Genomic DNA, 20698 nt, shown 5'->3' on the forward strand with positions numbered 1-20698 from the left:
TCGTTTCTGAAGTCCTATAAAAGAGGAAACATTTTGGAGAATGAGAGAGCTCTCTGAGAGAGCAGAGAATGACATAGCCACAAGAAGCAGACTCTACCAGCCAGCAAACTTTGGAGATGAAGAAGGAAAACGCCTCCAGGGAGCTTCATGAAACAGGAAGCCAGGAGAGAAAGCTAGCAGATGATGTCATGTTTGCCATGTGCCCTTCCAGCTGAGAGAGAAACCCTGACTATGTTGCCATTTGCCTTCTCACTTGAGAGAGAGAAACCTTGAACGTCATCGGCCTTCTTTCTCTGGATGCCTTTGATTGGACATTTCTAAAGAAGTTTTAATTGGGACATTTTCTCGGCCTTAGAACTGTAAACTAGCAACTTATTAAATTCCCCTTTTAAAAAGCCATTCCATTCCTGGTATATTGCATTCTGGCAGCTAGCTAACTAGAACACCGACTATAAAGGATATTGTAGAGAAATATTTTATGAACACATTAATGAATGCAGACCTAGACCATGTGGCTTGTGATTATTGAAGTACCTTCCTACCTGGGTTCAATTGCTTCTGCTACCTGCTGTTACACCTCTCTTTCCCTTTTCCTTGACTATTTTTGTTATTTGTAAGCATCCTTCTTAAAAGTTTTGTTTTTTTTTCACATAGGTAGGCACTGGGAATCGAACCCCGGTCTCTGGCATGGCAGGTGAGAGTTCTCCCACTGAGCCACCATTGCACCACCCTCTTCTTAAAAGTTTTATGTATTACAGAAGGAGTTTAGAGGAGATAATCACTCAGGTTTCTTGCAACTCAAAATTCTGTAATTCTGTAAGATTTGTTGTTAAAAAAAGGTGTTATGCCTATTAAAGTCATCAAAATAAATTGAAGTGATAAAAGTATTCTGGATGTGCAGAAGAGGGAAGGGGACACTGGTAAATTGCATAGTTCATTTGTTAATTTTTTTCTTGACAGCCGTTTGAATTTAGAGTGTTATCTACATACATACATACATACATACATACGTACATACATACATATTCCTCCCTGGTACCTTTCTCCTTCTCTCTCTCTCACACACACATGCACACAGGTAATGTGGTGGTTTGGAGCTGTATGTACCCCAGAAAAACATGTTCTTAAGTTTAATCCATTCCTGTGGGTGTGAACCCATTGTAAGTAGGACCTTTGATGAGGTTACCTCAGTTATGGTGTGGCCCAACCCAATCAGGATGCATCTTAATCCTATTACTGGAGTTCTTTATAAGCAGAATGAAATTCAGACAAATAGAGAGAAAGTCATGGGAAGCAAGAAGCTGAGGGTCAAAGAAACTGGAAAGGAGAGGCCAGGAGAGTCTGTCATGTGCATTGCCATGTGACGGAGGAGTCCAGGATGAAGGATCGCCCACCCCAGAATGCTAATCTTTAGGAAGCAAGTATTGCCTTGATGATGCCTTGATTTGCAATTTCTTAATCTCAAAGTGGTGAGCTGCTAAATTCCTATTGTTTATGACAACCTATTGCATGACCAACAAAGGAAACTAAAACAGGTTTAGATATTTGAATTTCAGAACTAAGATGGCAGCCACGATTAACATAAACTATGCACTACAGAAAGAAGCCCAGCAAAAGTGGACTATTTTGAACCAGAGTCAAGAGAATATCCTTGAAGCATTTAAATGTAACCCTTACCCTGGTATATACCTAGTTAACCAAAGAAACTGGTATCCCGGAGTCTCGAATTCAGGATTGGTTTCAAAACCACAGATCAAGTGACTGAAGTCTGAATACTCCTTAGAGAAGATCAAACCAAGGTTCCGGACCAGCCTTGACTTAGGATAGAAGATATTTAGCAGCAGGACACAGAAGAAACCAGATATACATAATAAGACCTCAAATCAGTGTCCTTGTTCAAGCCTATGAGAAGAACCAGTTCTCTGGTATTGCTACTAGGGAAGCACTGGTTAAAGAAACAGTCATTCCAGAATCAAGAATTCAGATATTTCAGAACTGAAGAGCAAGACACCAAAAGCATAGCAGACGGGAAGACGTGAATCCTTGGCAGATGCATCAAATCTGAGGAAAGAGTTAACCGTTCAGCAGCACCAAAACGACCATTCAACTGTCCCAAGCAGGTCCCGTAATTTTCCTCCCTCCAATTGTTTCAGCGAATAAAATTTCTTGTCTTCTATTCTACCCATTCTTTGTTCCTTTGGAACCCTTTGGGGGTTATGTGAACCAGGCATCAAGTGTGATTGTCCAGCCCACTTAGACTGTGCAGGGAGAAGAGAATTCTCACATACCTTTGACACTAATAAATCACTTGCCAACAGCACACCTCCAGAAAGGGGGTTCTTAGATACTCAGACTCCTTTCTGTCCCCAGTACCAATGAAAATGCCAGAATCATAATGAACACACTGGTGTCAAAGTACTATAGTCAAAGAACTATTTGCAGCATAAGCCTGATAATAAAAATCAATGGAAGAATCTAGGTCCACAAGCTCTGATGGTAGAATGAGAAGCTCCCAAAGGGACACTTTGATATGAGATAGTCCTGTGGTGGCATCTGGCACAGACAGCTGAAGGATCATCTCTTCTATATGACCAACAACCCAAGAAATATATAGAAACATCAAACCTTTAAATCAACATCTGTCAACCACAGATTGAAAGTAAAGATTTCTGAATCCAGATCCACAGGAGTAGGGCTCTCCAGCACATGAACCATCCCTGAGCAAGGGTGATTTTCAGGCTCTGTTCCACATGCACCAAAGCTTCAAGAGGAAGATGTCATTCTCCCTACCCTAGTTCAGGCCTCTTTTCCTTTGATGAAGAATCAGTGGAATTTAAAGGATGATTGTCATGGTCAGTTTCATATGTCAACTTGGCCAAGTGGTGGTACCTGTTTGTCTGGCTGGGCAAGTGCTGGCCTGTCTGTTGCAATGAGGACATTTCATAGAATTAAATCATGATCACATTAGTTGCATCCACAGCTGATTCCATTTGTAATTATCCAAGGGGAGTGTCTTCTGCAATGAGTGATGCTTAATCTAACACTAGAAGCCTTTTAACCAGGATTCAGAAGAGACAGGCTTTCTTCCTGCCTTGGCTGATGAGCCTCTCCTGTGGAGTTCATTCAGACCCTCCATCGGAATCGTTGGCTTCACAGCATGCCCTGCAGATTTTGGACTCTGTGTTCCTGTGGTCATGTGAGGCACTTTTATAAATTTTATATTTGTGAGTGTTCCCAGTTGATTCTGTTTCTCTAGAGAACCCTAACTACTGGTACATTTTGGTACCAGGAGTGGGGTCTTAAAAATGGGTTTTTATGAATGTTTTTCTACTCTAACTGGACTCAAGGCACTAAGGACTCTGATTCCCATAATCAGAATGACACTCCCAATCCATGAAGTGAGTTGGCAAAAGAGATAGTGAAAATATCACCATTCGATTCTCATAATGCTTCAATTGTACGAAGCCAGGCTCTGGGAGATAATGTTTTTTTTTTGTTTTGTTTTGTTTGTTATTAATTAATGGAAAAAAGAAATTAACCCAACATTTAGAAATCATACCATTCTACATATGCAATCAGTAATTCTTAACATCATCACATAGATGCATGATCATCGTTTCTTAGTACATTTGCATCGGTTTAGAAGAACTAGCAACACAACAGAAAAAGATATAGAATGTTAATATAGAGAAAAGAAATAAAAGTAATAATAATAGTAAAACAAAACAAAACAAAAAAAACAAACCTATAGCTCAGATGCAGCTTCATTCAGTGTTTTAACATGATTACTTTACAATTAGGTATTATTGTGCTGTCCATTTTTGAGTTTTTGTATCTAGTCCTGTTGCACAGTCTGTATCCCTTCAGCTCCAATTGCCCATTATCTTACCCTGTTTCTAACTCCTGCTGGACTCTGTTACCAATGACATATTCCAAGTTTATTCTCGGATGTCGGTTCACATCAGTGGGACATACAGTATTTGTCCTTTAGTTTTTTGCTAGACTCACTCAGCATAATGTTCTCTAGGTCCATTCATGTTATTACATGCTTCATAAGTTTATCCTGTCTTAAAGCTGCATAATATTCCATCGTATGTATACACCACAGTTTGTTTAGCCACTCTTCTAGTGATGGACATTTTGGCTGTTTCCATCTCTTTTCAATTGTAAATAACGCTGCTATAAACATTGGTGTGCAAATGTCCGTTTGTGTCTTTGCCCTTAAGTCCTTTGAGTAGATACCCAGCAATGGTATTGCTGGGTCGTATGGCAATTCTATATTCAGCTTTTTGAGGAACCGCCAAACTGCCTTCCACAGTGGTTGCACCATTTGACATTCCCACCAACAGTGGATAAGTGTGCCTCTTTCTCCACATCCTCTCCAGCACTTGTCATTTTCTGTTTTGTTGATAATGGCCATTCTGGTGGGTGTGAGATGATATCTCATTGTGGTTTTGATTTGCATTTCTCTAATGGCCAGGGACATTGAGCATCTCTTCATGTGCCTTTTGGCCATTTGTATTTCCTCTTCTGGTAGGTGTCTGTTCAAGTCTCTTTCCCATTTTGTAATTGGATTGGCTGTCTTTTTGTTGTTGAGTTGGACAATCTCTTTATAAATTCTGGATACTAGACCTTTATCTGATCTGTCATTTCCAAATATTGTCTCCCATTGTGTAGGCTGTCTTTCTACTTTCTTGATGAAGTTCTTTGATGCACAAAAGTGTTTAATTTTGAGGAGCTCCCATTTATTTATTTCCTTCTTTGGTGCTCTTGCTTTAGGTTTAAGGTCCATAAAACCGCCTCCAGTTGTAAGTTTCATAAGATATCTCCCAACATTTTCCTCTAACTGTTTTATGGTCTTAGACCTAATGTTTAGATCTTTGATCCATTTTGAGTTAACTTTTGTATAGGGTGTGAGATATGGGTCTTCTTTCATTCTTTTGCGTATGGATATCCAGTTCTCTAGGCACCATTTATTGAAGAGACTGTTCTGTCCCAGGTGAGTTGGCTTGACTGCCTTATCAAAGATCAAATGTCCATAGATGAGAGGGTCTATATCTGAGCACTCTATTCGATTCCATTGGTCGATATATCTATCTTTATGCCAATACCATGCTGTTTTGACCACTGTGGCTTCATAATATGCCTTAAAGTCAGGCAGCGTGAGACCTCCAGCTTCGTTTTTTTTCCTCAAGATGTTTTTAGCAATTCGGGGCACCCTGCCCTTCCAGATAAATTTGCTTATTGGTTTTTCTATTTCTGAAAAATAAGTTGTTGGGATTTTGATTGGTATTGCATTGATTCTGTAAATCAATTAAGGTAGGATTGATATCTTAACTATATTTAGTCTTCCAATCCATGAACACGGTATGCCCTTCCATCTATTTAGGTCTTCTGTGATTTCTTTTAGCAGTTTTTTGTAGTTTTCTTTATATAGGTTTTTTGTCTCTTTAGTTAAATTTATTCCTAGGTATTTTATTCTTTTAGTTGCAATTGTAAATGGGATTCGTTTCTTGATTTCCCCCTCCGCTTGTTCACTGCTAGTGTATAGAAATGCTACAGATTTTTGAATGTTGATCTTGTAACCTGCTACTTTGCTGTACTCATTTATTAGCTCTAGTAGTTTTGTTGTGGATTTTTCCGGGTTTTCAACATATAGTATCATATCGTCTGCAAACAGTGATAGTTTTACTTCTTCCTTTCCAATTTTGATGCCTTGTATTTCTTTTTCTTGTCTAATTGCTCTGGCTAGAACCTCCAACACAATGTTGAATAATAGTGGTGATAGTGGACATCCTTGTCTTGTTCCTGATCTTAGGGGGAATGTTTTCAATTTTTCCCCATTGAGGATGATATTAGCTGTGGGTTTTTCATATATTCCCTCTATCATTTTAAGGAAGTTCCCTTGTATTCCTATCTTTTGAAGTGTTTTCAACAGGAAAGGATGTTGAATCTTGTCAAATGCCTTCTCTGCATCAATTGAGATGATCATGTGATTTTTCTGCTTTGATTTGTTGATATGGTGTATTACATTAATTGATTTTCTTATGTTGAACCATCCTTGCATACACGGGATGAATCCTACTTGGTCATGATGTATAATTCTTTTAATGTGTCGTTGGATACGATTTGCTAGAATTTTATTGAGGATTTTTGCATCTATGTTCATTAGAGAGATTGGTCTGTAGTTTTCTTTTTTTGTAATATCTTTGCCTGGTTTTGGTATGAGGGTGATGTTGGCTTCATAGAATGAATTAGGTAGTTTTCCCTGCACTTTGATTTTTTTGAAGAGTTTGAGGAGAGTTGGTACTAATTCTTTCTGAAATGTTTGATAGAATTCACATGTGAAGCCATCTGGTCCTGGACTTTTCTTTTTGGGAAGCTTTTGAATGACTGATTCAATTTCTTTACTTGTGATTGGTTTGTTGAGGTCATCTATGTCTTCTTGAGTCAAAGTTGGTTGTTCATGTCTTTCCAGGAACCCGTCCATTTCCTCTAAATTGTTGTATTTATTAGCGTAAAGCTGTTCATAGTATCCTGTTATTACCTCCTTTATTTCTGTGAGGTCAGTAGTTATGTCTCCTCTTCCATTTCTGATCTTATTTATTTGCATCCTCTCTCTTCTTCTTTTTGTCAATCTTGCTAAGGGCCCATCAATCTTATTGATTTTCTCATAGAACCAACTTCTGGTCTTATTGATTTTCTCTATTATTTTCATGTTTTCAATTTCATTTATTTCTGCTCTAATCTTTGTTATTTCTTTACTTTTGCTTGCTTTGGAATTCGTTTGCTGTTCTTTCTCCAGTTCTTCCAAGTGGACAGTTAATTCCTGCATTTTTGCCTTTTCTTCTTTTCTGATATAGACATTTAGGGCAATAAATTTCCTTCTTAGCACTTCCTTTGCTGCATCCCATAAGTTTTGATATGTTGTGTTTTCATTTTCATTCGCCTCGAGGTATTTACTAATTTCTCTTGCAATTTCTTCTTTGACCCACTTGTTGTTTAAGAGTGTGTTCTTGAGCCTCCACGTATTTGTGAATTTTCTGGCACTCTGCCTATTATTGATTTCCAACTTCATTCCTTTATGATCTGAGAAAGTGTTGTGTATGATTTCAATCTTTTTAAATTTGTTAAGACTTGCTTTGTGACCCAGCATATGGTCTATCTTTGAGAATGATCCATGAGCACTTGAGAAAAATGTGTATCCTGCTGTTGTGGGATGTAATGTCCTATAAATGTCTGTTAAGTCTAGCTCATTTATAGTAATATTCAGATTCTCTATTTCTTTATTGATCCTCTGTCTAGATGTTCTGTCCATTAATGATAGTGGTGAATTGAAATCTCCAACTATTATGGTATATGTGTCTATTTCCCTTTTCAGTGTTTGCAGTGTATTCTTCACGTATTTTGGGGCATTCTGGTTCAGTGCATAAATATTTATGATTGTTTTGTCTTCTTGTTTAATTGTTCCTTTTATTAGTAGATAGTGTCCTTCTTTGTCTCTTTTAACTGTTTTACATTTGAAGTCTAATTTGTTGAATATTAGTATAGCCACTCCTGCTCTTTTCTGGTTGTTATTTGCATGAAATATCTTTTCCCAACCTTTCACTTTCAACCTATGTTTATCTTTGGGTCTAAGATGTGTTTCCTGTAGACAGCATATAGAGGGATCCTGTTTTTTAATCCATTCTGCCAGTCTATGTCTTTTGATTGGGGAATTCAGTCCATTAACATTTAGTGTTATTACTGTTTGGATAATATTTTCCTCTACCATTTTGCCTTTTGTATTGTATATATCATATCTGACTTTCCTTCTTTCTACACTCTTCTCCACACCTCTCTCTTCTGTCTTTTTGTATCTGACGCTAGTGCTCCCTTTAGTATTTCTTGCAGAGCTGGTCTCTTGGTCACAAATTCTCTCAGTGACTTTTTTTCTGAGAATGTTTAATTTCTCCCTCATTTCTGAAGGATAATTTTGCTGGATATAGGAGTCTTGCTTGGCAGTTTTTCTCTTTTAGTAATTTAAATATATCATCCCACTGTCTTCTAGCTTCCATGGTTTCTGCTGAGAAATCTACACATAGTCTTGTTGGGTTTCCCTTGTATGTGATGGATTGTTTTTCTCTTGCTGCTTTCAAGATCCTCTCTTTCTCTTTGACCTCTGACATTCTAACTAGTAAGTGTCTTGGAGAACGCCTATTTGGGTCTAATCTCTTTGGGGTGCGCTGCACTTCTTGGATCTGTAATTTTAGGTCTTTCATAAGAGTTGGGAAATTTTCAGTGATAATTTCTTCCATTAGTTTTTCTCCTCCTTTTCCCTTCTCTTCTCCTTCTGGGACACCCACAACACATATATATGTGCAGTTCATATTGTCCTTAAGTTCCCTGATACCCTGTTCAAATTTTTCCATTCTTTTCTGGATAGTTTCTGTTTCTTTTTGGAATTCAGATGTTCCATCCTCCAAGTCACTAATTCTATCTTCTGTCTCTTTAAATCTATCATTGTAGGTATCCATTGTTTTTTCCATCTTTTCTACTTTATCCTTCACTTCCATAAGTTCTGTGATTTGTTTTTTCAGTTTTTCTATTTCTTCTTTATGTTCAGCCCATGTCTTCTTCATGTCCTCCCTCAATTTATCAATTTCGTTTTTGAAGAGGTTTTCCATTTCTGTTCAGCATTAGTTGTCTCAGCTCCTGTATCTCACTTGAACTATTGGTTTGTTCCTTTGGCTGGGCCATATTTTCAATTTTCTGAGCATGATCCGTTATCTTCTGCTGGTGTCTGGGCATTTAGTCAGATTTCCCTGGGTGTTGGACCCAACAGGTTGAAAGATTTTTCTGTGAAATATCTGGGTTTTGTTTTTCTTATCCTGCCCAGTAGGTGGCGCTCGTGGCACACGTTTGTCTGCGGGTCCCACCAGTAAAAGGTGCTGTGGGTCCTTTAACTTTGGAAAACTCTCGCCGTGGGGGAGGTTCGCCAGCCGAAGCGGCTTGGAAGAGTGCCAGCCGGCCCGGGGGTCTGGACGCAGGGAGGGTCTCCGGCCACCACAGCCCGGGAGAGCGCCCGTCCGAATTTCCTAGTCATCCTGGGGCGCCAAGCGTGGCGGGAGGGCACCAGCCGCAGCGACCCGGGAGAGTGCACCGTTCCCAGCTGGACTGGGGAGTCACGTGTTTGGAAGGGACCCCCCGCCCCGGTCACTGTTCTCCACGGCCTGGGGATTTCCAATCCAATTCTCTCAGTTGGTCCGGGGGGCCACGCGTGGTGGGGGCACCAGCCGCCGCGGTTTGAGGGGACCGCCTGCCCAATTCTGCCAGCTGGCCCGGGAAGGAGGAGGGGAGGGACTCCGGCCACTTGCCGCCCCGCCCGGGGAAACCCACGCCCCTCGGTGATCTCACTGGAGCGGGTTCTCCCAGCCAGTCAGCCATTCCAGGATGGGGTACGCTGTCTTTTTTATCTCTGTCATGGCTCCAGGAGCTGTTCTGTATCGTTTCTACTCCCCTAGTAGCTTTTCTGGAGGAGGAAAGGTGAGGGTGGCAAGGCTGTCGAGGACAGTGGTGGAGGAGCCGGTGAAGGCAGAAGAGGGCACGGTGGTGGTTGGAGAGCCGCTGGAGTAGGAGGAGAAAGAGAAGGCGGAGATAATGTTTTTGACTCCTTTGCAGAGTTTTGACTCCTTTACAGAGTGGAAATAAGAGGTATAGAGATGTTGGCTGGCTGTTGTTAGATACACTGGCTACATTAAGGAGTGAAAGGGATGGGCTTACAGCTCTAAATGAGAAGCTTAAGTGCTGTCTGACAGATGTAGAAGCTTCTATGAGTATTCTGAAGTAAAATCTTATTTCCTATAGCCGTAGACTTGAGATCTTTGAAAATCAGACTCAGAATCTTATTGTGAGAGTAGCAACTTTACAACATAAACTGAAATCTCAATGTTGCATGGTGTCTGCATTAAAGTGAGGGCACTGATTGGAAAGGAGTGGGACCCTGAAAAGTGGGATGGTGACATATGGATTGATAATGATGTCGGGGGTGAGGTTGAAATCCTAGGTCATGCCGAGTCTTCTCTAGATAACCCTGTAATAGTCTGCCATGAGGACATAGCTGCCCCACCTTTAGCCTGCCTTGAGGAGTTGGCCACCCAACCTCCTCCTGAAGGGATTAGTCCTAGAGTTATTAATCCTATTTTACCAGATGAAACTGCAAATGAATGCCCTGAAGCAAATGGCTTGGAAGATATTTCTAATTCTTTTCATGCCCCACCCCCACCACTCCTCATTTCTTCCAGACCTATAATTAGACTAAAGTCCCAACAGGCCCCTAAAGGTGAGGTAAAAGTATCACAGGTAAGGAGGTATGTCATACTCCAAAAGAATTGTGAGTTTTCCAATTTATATAGACAGAAATCAGGGGAATATGTGTGGCAATGGATTTTAAGGGTGTGGGATAATGGTAGAAGGAATATGAGGCTGGATCAGGCTGAATTTATTGATATGGTCCCACTAAGCAGAGATTCTGCATTCAATGTTATAGCTCGAGTGGTTAAAGAAGGTATTAACAATTTGTTTAAATGGCTCATTGAAACATGGATCAAAAGGTGGCTGACATTACCTGAGGTTGAAATGCCAGAACTGCCCTGGTATAATGTAGATGAGGGGATCCAGAGGCTTAGATAGATTGGAATGTTAGAGTGGATTTATCATGCAAAGCCTGCTCTTACACCCCAGGAATGTCCAGAAGATGCATCTTTTACCAGAACAGTAAGAAATAAGTTTGTGAGACGAGCACCATCATCCCTAAAGAGCTCTGTAGTTGCACTTCTCTGTAGGTCAGACATTACTGTGGGAACTGCTGTCACTGAGCTGGAATCCTTACACACAGTGGGGATGATGGGATCCCAAGTTGGCAGAAGCCAGGTGGCAGCACTTAATTGCCAATGACAGAGTAGATGTGGCTATCATAATAGACAGCAAACTCAAAGCAGGTTTCAAAACTATATGACTTGCAGAGATTTGTGGCATTGGCTAGTAAATCATAGGGTACCTAGAAATACAATAGAAGGGCATTAGAAGTCTACTAAATTCTTGTTTGAACTGTATAAACAAAAGAGTTCTGGGTCAAGTGAACAGAAGTCTAACCTGAATTACAAAACACAGAGTCATAGCCCCTTAATCAATTTCCAGACTTGAAGCAGTTTAAGACCCAGAGCCCCTTGAATGAAGGGGAGGCCAGGTCCCTTTGGGGAAGACCCATGTTACACTGCCACAAATTTATACTGTTACTCTTCCTCCAAGCCTTCCCCAAGGAGACCGAAGGCCTTTTATCAGGGTAACTGTGCATTGGGGAAAAGGAAATGATCAGATATTTCAGGGATTATTATACACTGGTTCAGAAGTGACATTAATTTCAGGAGACCCAAAGCATCATTCTGGTCCACCAGGCAGAGCGAGGGCTTATGGAGGCCAGGTTATCAATGGAGCTTTAGCTCCAGTGGACCCCCAGACCCATTCTGTAGTTATTTCCCCAGTTCCAGAACGTATAATTGGCATAGAAATACTGAGCAACTGGCAGAATCCTCACATTGGCTCTCTAACTTGTGCAGTGAGGGCTATTATGGTGGGAAAGGCCAAGTGGAAGCCACTAGAACTGTCCCTATGTAGCAAACTAGTAAATCAGAAGCAATACCAGGCTCCTAGAGAGATTGCAGAGATTATTGCCACTCTTAAGGACTTGAAGGATGCAGGAGTGGTGATTTCCACAACATCCCCATTAAACTCTCCTATTTGACCTGTACGGAAAACAGTTGGGTCTTGGAGGATGACAGTGGATTATTGTAAACTCAACCAGGTGGTAACTCCAATTGCAGCTGCTGTTCCAGATATGGTATTATTGCTTGAGCAAATCAATACATCCCTGGAACCTGGTATGCAGGTATATACCTGGTATATAACCTGGTATCTGGCAAATGCTTTTTTCTCAATAGCTATTAGTAAGGACCACCAGAAACAGTTTGCTTTCAGCTGGCAAGGTCAGCAATATACTTTCACTGTCCTACCTCAGGGGTATATCAACTCTCCAGCCCTATGTCATAATCTTGTCCTCAGGGATCTTGATCATTTCTCCCTCCCAGAAGATATCACATTGGTCCATTATATTAATGATATCATGTTGATTGGACCTAGTGAGCAAGAAGTAGCAACTACTCTAGATTTACTGGTAAGGCATTTGCGTGTCAGAGGATGGGAGATAAATCCAACAAAAATACAGGGGGCTCCCACTTCAGTGAAATTTCTAGGTGTCCAGGGGTGTGAGGCATGTCAAGTCATTCCTTCTAAGGTGAAAGATAAGTTGCTGCATTTGGCCCCTCCTATGACCAAAAAAGAGGCACAACACCTAGTTGGTCTCTTTGGATTTTGGCAACAACATATTCCTCATTTGGGTGTGCTACTCTGGTCCATTTATTGAGTGACCAGAAAAGCTGCTAATTTTGAGTGGGGCCCTGAACAAGAGGAGGTGCTGCGACAGGTCCAGGCTGCTGTACAAGCTGCTCAGCCACTTGGGCCATGTGATCTTGCAGATCCAATGGTGCTGGAAGTGTCACTGGCAAATACAGATGCTGTTTGGAGCCTTTGGCAGGCCCCTATAGGGGAATCACAATGCAGACCCTTGGGATTTTGGAGCAAAGCCTTACCATCTGCTGCATATAACTACTCTCCTTTTGAGAAACAGCATTTGGCCTGCTACTGGGCCTTAGTAGAGACTGAACACTTAACCAGGGGCCACCAAATTACTATGAGACCTGAGTTGCCTATCATGAGCTGAGTGTTGTCTGACCCACCAAACCATAAAGTTGGGCATTTACAGCAGCACTCTATTGTAAAATGGGATATGGTATATATGAGATAGGGCCAGAGCAGGTCCTGAAGGCACAAGTAAGTTACATGTTCATGTGTCACTTCTTCAGAAGTGGCCCAAATGCCCATGGTCTCCACTCCTGCCACATTACCTTCTCTTTCCTAGACCAGAGCTATAGCCTCTTGGGAAATTCCTTACAGTGAATTGACTGAGGAAGAGAAAACTCAGGCCTGGTTTACAGATGGTTCAGCACAATATGCAGGTACCACAAAAAAGTGGACAGCTGCAGCACTACAACCCCTTTCTGGGGTGTCCTTTAAGGACAGTGGTGAGGGAAAATCCTCCCAGTGGGCAGAACTTCAAGCAGCGCACCTGGTTGTTCATTTTGCTTGGAAGGAGAACTGGCCAGAGGTGTATTTGTATACTGACTCATGGGCAGTTGCTTATGGTTTGACTGGATGGTCAGGGACTTGGAAAGACCATAATTGGAAAATTGGTAACAATGAGATCTGGGGAAGAAGTATGTGGATAGAACTTTCCAAGTGGGCTAAAAACATGAACATATTTGGGTCCCATGTGAATGCACACCAGAGGGTAACTTTAGTAGAGGAAGGTTTTAATAATCAAGTGGATAAGATGACTTGTTCTGTGGATACCAGTCAGCCCCTTTCCACAGCAACTCCTGTCATTGCCCAGTGGGCTCATGAACAAAGTGGTCATGGTAGTAGGGATGGAGGTTATGCATAGGCTCAGCAATGGACTCAGCAACATGGGTTTCCACTCACCAAGGCTGACTTGGCTATGGCCACTGCTGAGTGTCCAATCTGCCAGCAGCAGAGACCCACACTCAGCCCCTGATATGGCACTGTTCCCTGAGGTGACCAGCCAGCTACATGGTGGCAGGTTGATTACATTGAACCACTTCCTTCATGGAAGGGGCAGCCATTTGTTGTCACTGGAATAGATACATACTCTGGATATGGCTTTGCTTTCCCTGCACGCAATGCTTTTGCCAAAACTACAATCTGTGGGCTTACAAAATGCCTTATCCATCCTAGTGGTATTCCACATAGCATTGCTTCTGATCAAGGAACACACTTCACAGCAAATGAAGTGCTGGTATGGGCACATGCTCATGGAATTCTCTGGTCTTACCAGGTTCCCCATCATCCAGAAGCAGTTGGATTGATAGAACAGTGAAATGATCTTTTGAAGATTCAATTATGGTGCCAACTAGGTGGCAATACCTTGAAAGGTTGGGGTAATGTTCTCCAGGAAGCTGTATATGCTCTGAATCAGTGTCCACTGTATGGTGGTGTTTCTCCCATTGCCAGGATCCATGGGTCCAGGAACCAAGGGGTGGAAATGGGAGTGGCATCACTCACTATTACCCCTAGTGATCCAATGGGAACTTGTCCCTGTGACCCTGAGCTCTGCTGGTCTACAGGTTTTACTTCCAAAATGGGAGTGCTTCCACCAGGAGAAACAATAACAATTCCATTGAGCTGGAATCTAAGACTGCCACCTGGTCACTCTGGGCTACTCATGCTCCTGGGTCAACAAGCCAAGAAGGGGATTGCATTATTGTCTGAGGTGATTGACCCTGACTATCAGGGGGAAATAGGTCTTTAACTACACAATGGAGGTAAAGAAAAGTTTTCTTGAAATACAGGAGATTCCCTAGGGCGTCTTTTAGTACTACCATGCACTGTGATTAAAATCAATGGAAAACTGCAACAGCCCAATCCAAGCAGGACTACCAATGGGTCTGAAACTTCAGGAATTAAGGTTTGATCCACCCCACCAGTAAAAGAACCATGGCCAGCTGAAGTGCTTGCTGAGGGTAAAGGGAACATGGAATGGGTAGTGGAAGAAGGTAGTGATAAATATGAACTACCACCATGTGATCAGTTACAAAAACAAGGACGGTAATGATGTTTTGTTCCTGTTATACTATTTAAATTGAAAGATATCAAATTTAAGAATGAATGTTACCCAAGGGCTTGCACTCTATTCTGGAGAGAGTTAATGTGTTTCCAGTTATATGCAGGACAGTTGAGTATTGTTAGGTAAAAAAAAATGTGTTTTAATGTTTTTAATTTAGAAATTAGGTATGGTTTAAGGTGATATATATAGCTGCCAAGTTGCCAAGGGGTGGACTGTCATGGTCAAGGAAATGTGTCAACTTGGCCAGGTGGTGGTACCTGTTTGTCTGGTTAGGCAAGTGCTGGCCTGTCTGTTGCAATGAGGACACTTCATAGAATTAAATCATGATCTTGTCAGCTGCATCTACAGCTGATTCCATTTGTAATCAACCAAGGGGTGTGTCTTATGCAATGAGTCATGCTTAATCTAACCACTGGAAGCCTTTTAAGGAGGATTCAGAAGAGACAGGCTCTCTTGCTGCTTTGGCTGGTGAGACTCTCCTGTGGAGTTCGTCCAGACCCTCCATTGGAATTGTTGGCTTCACAGCATGTCCTGCGGATTTTGGACTCTGCATTCCTGCGGTCATGTGAGACACTTCTATAAATTTTATATTTGTGAGTGTTCCCTGTTGATTCTGTTTCTCTAGAGAACCCTAACTAATACAATGACAAACAAGGAAGGCATCATGTTCTGAAGCAAGACTAATGCACAAAGAAGGATAAAGCACTTGGAACCCCACGTGCAGAGTTTTACCCTGTCCCTAGGCAGCAGTTACCTTTCCTTGTCACTCCATTGAGTAAATGGTGAATGAAGTACAGTACCTCTGGAGGAACCAGGGGCACCAGACAGTGGATGCATTTGATGAATCCTTGACAAACAAAAGCATTTCATGACAAATACGACTTCCTCCCTGTAATCAGGATTTCTTTGGGAGTTTGGGCAATCCATGGACTGTAAATGAACTAATGGTATGAGAGAACGTCAATCTGCACTTCCTTCCCTTCTGGCCTAGAGAAAAGTCAAACTTGAAATGAGGTTCATGTATAGAAAATGAATGTGTGCTATATTTCCTGATGATGTAATTTATAAAACTGAGTTTTTCTTTTAGTGTGAGGGTTGGAATTGGGAACTGGAAACTACCTCAGTGTCTAGGAATAAGAGAAGGATTAAATATATTATGATGTACTCTTGATGTACGATATTATTTTTTCATTTGCCCATATAAAACCTACAGAAAGTTGCAAGAAAAATTATAATTGTGGCATCATTTAATCATTTATATAAGGGCATCATATAATCACAGAATACAGTCTATTGATGTTACTATTTCCACTTTTTTAGGTTCTTCATTTTTACCTGTATATTTATCTATAAAATTCCCAATTTTATAATAACTAATATGTATACCTAAAAGTTTGTCACCCTTATTTTCAATTTGCTCCCTGCTTTTGAATTAACACCTAAAAAGGCAACATGGTGTAGAAAGCTGTGCAACATTGATATTGGTGTAATAAAAATGTCTTTGAAAACTAAAGTTTAAAAAAGAAAGTATAAAAATCTGGTATTTCCACTTTTAGGGGATTCTATACTTTTGGCAGCAAATAACAGAAAACGTCACTTACAGTGGCCTTAACGTACGTATAGGGTTTCTATTTCTGACCTAGCAAAAGGTCTAGAAGAAAGCAGCTGTCCAGGCTCAGCCTCAAGTATTCTCTAGGCCTTATTTGTCTGGTCACATAGTGGCAGCCATGGAAATTCACCACCCAGGTCTCTTGCAGTGTGGAGAAGAGTTGACTCACAGCTCTTGTTGCTTCCCAGGCTATTCCCAGCCAGTGACTGAACACAACAGAACTACGGTACAGGCGCATTTCTGCCAGGTGCTAAAAGGACATTAGTGGGACAATTGACAAAATTTAAATAAAGTCTGTAAATTAAATGATTGCAGAGAGTTGATGTTAATTCTTAATTATGAAAATCATACTGTGATTTTGTAAGAGAATGTCCTCATTTCTAGGAAATACACACAGACAGGCTTAGTGGCAAGAAGACATTATGTCCCCAACCTATTCTCAAATGGCCCAGGAAACTATTATGTATATATGGTCACATGGTGGCAGCCATGGAAATTCACCACCCACGTCTCTTACAGTGGGGAGCAGAGTTGACATATAGCAATACACAGACACACACAGACACACACAGACACACACACACACACAGACACACACACACACACACAGACACACACAGACACACACACACACACACACACAGACACACACAGACACACACACACACACACAGACACACACAGACACACACAGACACACACACACACACACACACAGACACACACAGACACACACACACACAGACACACACACACACAGACACACACACACACACACAGACACACACACACACACAGTGGTAAAGAAAACATGGTAAAATTTTTGGTAACATTTAGGGAATTTAGTGAAAATAGTTCTTTATAGACAACTTTTCTGAAAGTCTGAAATTGTTTGTTTTTTCTTTAAAGTGGAACATATATGAAAAAATATTTTGAGATTCAAACCAGGCCTCACAATGGTTTGAGTTTGTCAGGTTTTAGGGTATAATGAGTAAGGGGAAAATGGTATTTTACTTTTAGTGCCCCCACCTAACCTCACTTGTACTATATTTCCTTAGTATAAACTGATAAGGATTGTACTAACTTATCCAATGTCAATAAGAACTTGTTACTTCTCAATGAAAAAACATCTTTAAGTCTACTTTTTAAAACCCTTATTTTATAAGGAGACACAAATAGGAAATAGAATTTGGTCATCCTGGCATAGCTGAGCTGGGTGCCAGGAATCCAGGGCACACCTGCCTTGCCCTTTCCTCCTGCTTACCTTCTTGTCTGCCTGTCTGTCCAGTCTCTAAGTTCCACAGTTCCAACCTTAGCTCCTGTCCATTGGCCCCTTTGGTCTTAGTGCTAAGCATTCTCCCCAGAATTAAGGTTTGGAAGTTCCTCTACAGTATACTGTGCTTCAGAGTGCCACTTTGCCCCATAAATCTCCTGTTTCCTTAAATAATCTTCCTTGTCTAATGCTTGGCTACAGCACCCAGCATTCTCCCTTTCCCTTGACTCAGCCCGTTCCAAGCCATACTACTCTTCTCTCAACTGATCAGAGATAAAATAAAACCATTTATAAATCCTTTCAACATATATTTCCAGGACCCACTAAGAACCAGGCATTGTTTTAGGCCCAAGGAACAGAATAGATAAAATCTTTGCTCTTATATGGAAGCTACATTCCAGCAAAGAGAAAGAGAGGGGAAAAAAATGGGTCAATGTATAGTTTGACAAATAGTGATAGATTGCCCCAGAGAACAATAAAGCTTGTCTCACACAGGTCCAGACGCAAGAGGCAATGATTGGGAATTAGAGAAATCAAGAGGTATAGGGTCATTGTGAATTCTGAGAGGAAGTAAGAAAAACAAATGCTTAGTTCACCAAATCAAGATGGCGCAAGTTGACTATGCTCTTTCCAGAAAGGAGAATGAGCAAAGTATAATTGGACCCCTTTGGAAAATAAGTGGTGTGATATTTAGTTAGTAACGATAAATATTTCAGTGATAATTGGCATTCTGATTTCAGGCTGGGGTGGCCTGAATACTAATGTGAGATTAATGAAAATATTTCAGTGACTGGGAATTTCCAGGGCATCAGATTGTGCCTGAGCTTCAGTTTGCAAACTCATTTACAAAGTCACACAATTGAGCAAGTTGCTGGTTCTAATCGTTCAGTATTAGAACTGAGCTAGGAGCATTTGAACCAGCCCTAAAAGTTAAGAGTTGCTGCCACAAGGATGGAAGGAATGGAGGCTTCCCTGCTGTCCCTCTCCTGCCTTGCCCTTACCCCAACCTCAGGCCCTAAATATCCCACAGCTTCACAGAAGCTACACAACCTCTCACTGTGCTCACCCACCTCCAATATTATCTTCATTCCACCACTCGTTTTATCTTTCATTAAAAAAGCGACAACATTCTTTCAGGGAGGCAATCTCAGAAGCAAAGGAATCTGATTAAACAACCTCACTCTTGGCTGTTCTTAAAGTTGCATGTACATATCAGCCATCTGGAAGAATAAAATGGTGATTCCTGGGCCTCAAGTCACAGCTAGTTAACAGAATAACTGCCAATGATCCCAGGTAATTGGTTTGCTCACTCAGGTTTGAGAATCACTTCTCTTTTTCCTACCTGGTACTTCCCAGTGCCTTTTTAAAAAAGCCTATGTATTTTCTTTCTTTCTTTCTTTCTTTTTTTTTTTTTTGCATGAACAGGCACCTGAAATCGAACCTGGGTCACCGGCATGGCAGTTGAGAACTCTGCCACAGAGTCTCTGTGGCCTGCCCAAAAGCCTACTTTTTAAATGTAATTTTACTGAGATATATTCACACAGCGTTGAAACCATCTGAACTGAAGTATGCAGTCACTGGTTCACAGTATCATCACATAGCTGTGCATACAGCCCTATGATCAAATTTAGAACATCTTCATTACTCCAAAAAAGAAACAAAAAGAAAAAGAAAAACCTAACTCCCCTCATAGTTGTTATGGTATATATTATATGGTACAATAGATATATAATATATATATTAATATATATATATTTTTTGGTATGCAGTATGGTGAGGTCATATTTCATTATTTTTCCATGTGAGTATCCTGTTATTGCAGCAACATTTGTTAAATTTGTTAAATTTTTTGTTTTTGCTTGTTTGGTTTTTTGGGATGTGCATGGATCAAAACCAAGGATTTTTTTTATTTTGTGGGGGTACATGGTCCAGGAATCGAACCCGAGTCTCCTCCATGGAAGGCAAAAATTCTACCACTGAACCACCCGTACACCCCCCTCCCCCATATTATTGACCCATAGTATTGGTGTGATGCATTTGTTACTGTTGACAAAAGAGTATTAAAGTACTACTGTTAACTAGAGCCCATGGGCGCATTGTTTTTCCATATACTCTTCTATTATTAATTATTGTAATTGTGTTGTACGTGTTCTCTAGTTCATGAAAGAACTTTTTAAATATTTGTATAGTTAATCATGGACATTGTCCACCACAAGATTCACTGTGTTATACATTCCCATGTCTTACCCTCCAACTTTCTTTCTGGTGACATACATGGCTCTAAACTTCCCCTTTCCACTACACTCACATACCATTCAGTACTCTTAATTATTCTCAAAATGATGTGCTGCCATCACCTCTGTCCCTATCCAAATGTGTAAGTTCACCCTAGTTAAATATTCTGCACATCTCAAGCAACCACTCCCCATTCTTTAGCCTCATTCTATATCCTGACAACCTATATTCTGTATTTTATGTTTATGAAGTTTACTTATGATGACTAGTTCATAGCAGTGAGATAAAAAAAGAAATTGTCCTTTTGTGTCTGGCTTATTTCACTTAACATAACATGATCCATCTTGCCACATGCATCAGGACTTCCCTCTTACTGCTGAATAATATTCTATCATATGTGCATACCATATTTTGTTTACCCATTCATCTGCTAATGGGCCCTTGAGTTGTTTCCATCTTTTGGCAATTGTGAATAATGTAAGAAGAGGTGATATTTTTCCAAATTTCCCTGATGATCAGAATCACCTGGAGACTTATTAAACAAACTCATTCACAGCCCTACCAGAACCCCTGAATCAGACTCTCCACATCAGTGGCCTGGAAATCTACCTTTTTAATGAACCCTCCGTATGTTTTCATTTATTTATTTATTTATTTAATTTTAATATGGGCAGGCTCCAGGAATCAAACCCAGGTCTCCAGGATGGCAGGCAAGAATTCTGCCACTTCGTCACCATTGCACTGCTCTCAGTATGTTTTTACAGAGATATCTTACCATGCTACT

Source organism: Tamandua tetradactyla, chromosome 24, assembly GCF_023851605.1.
Source record: "Tamandua tetradactyla isolate mTamTet1 chromosome 24, mTamTet1.pri, whole genome shotgun sequence".
Taxonomy (NCBI): Eukaryota; Metazoa; Chordata; class Mammalia; order Pilosa; family Myrmecophagidae; genus Tamandua; species Tamandua tetradactyla.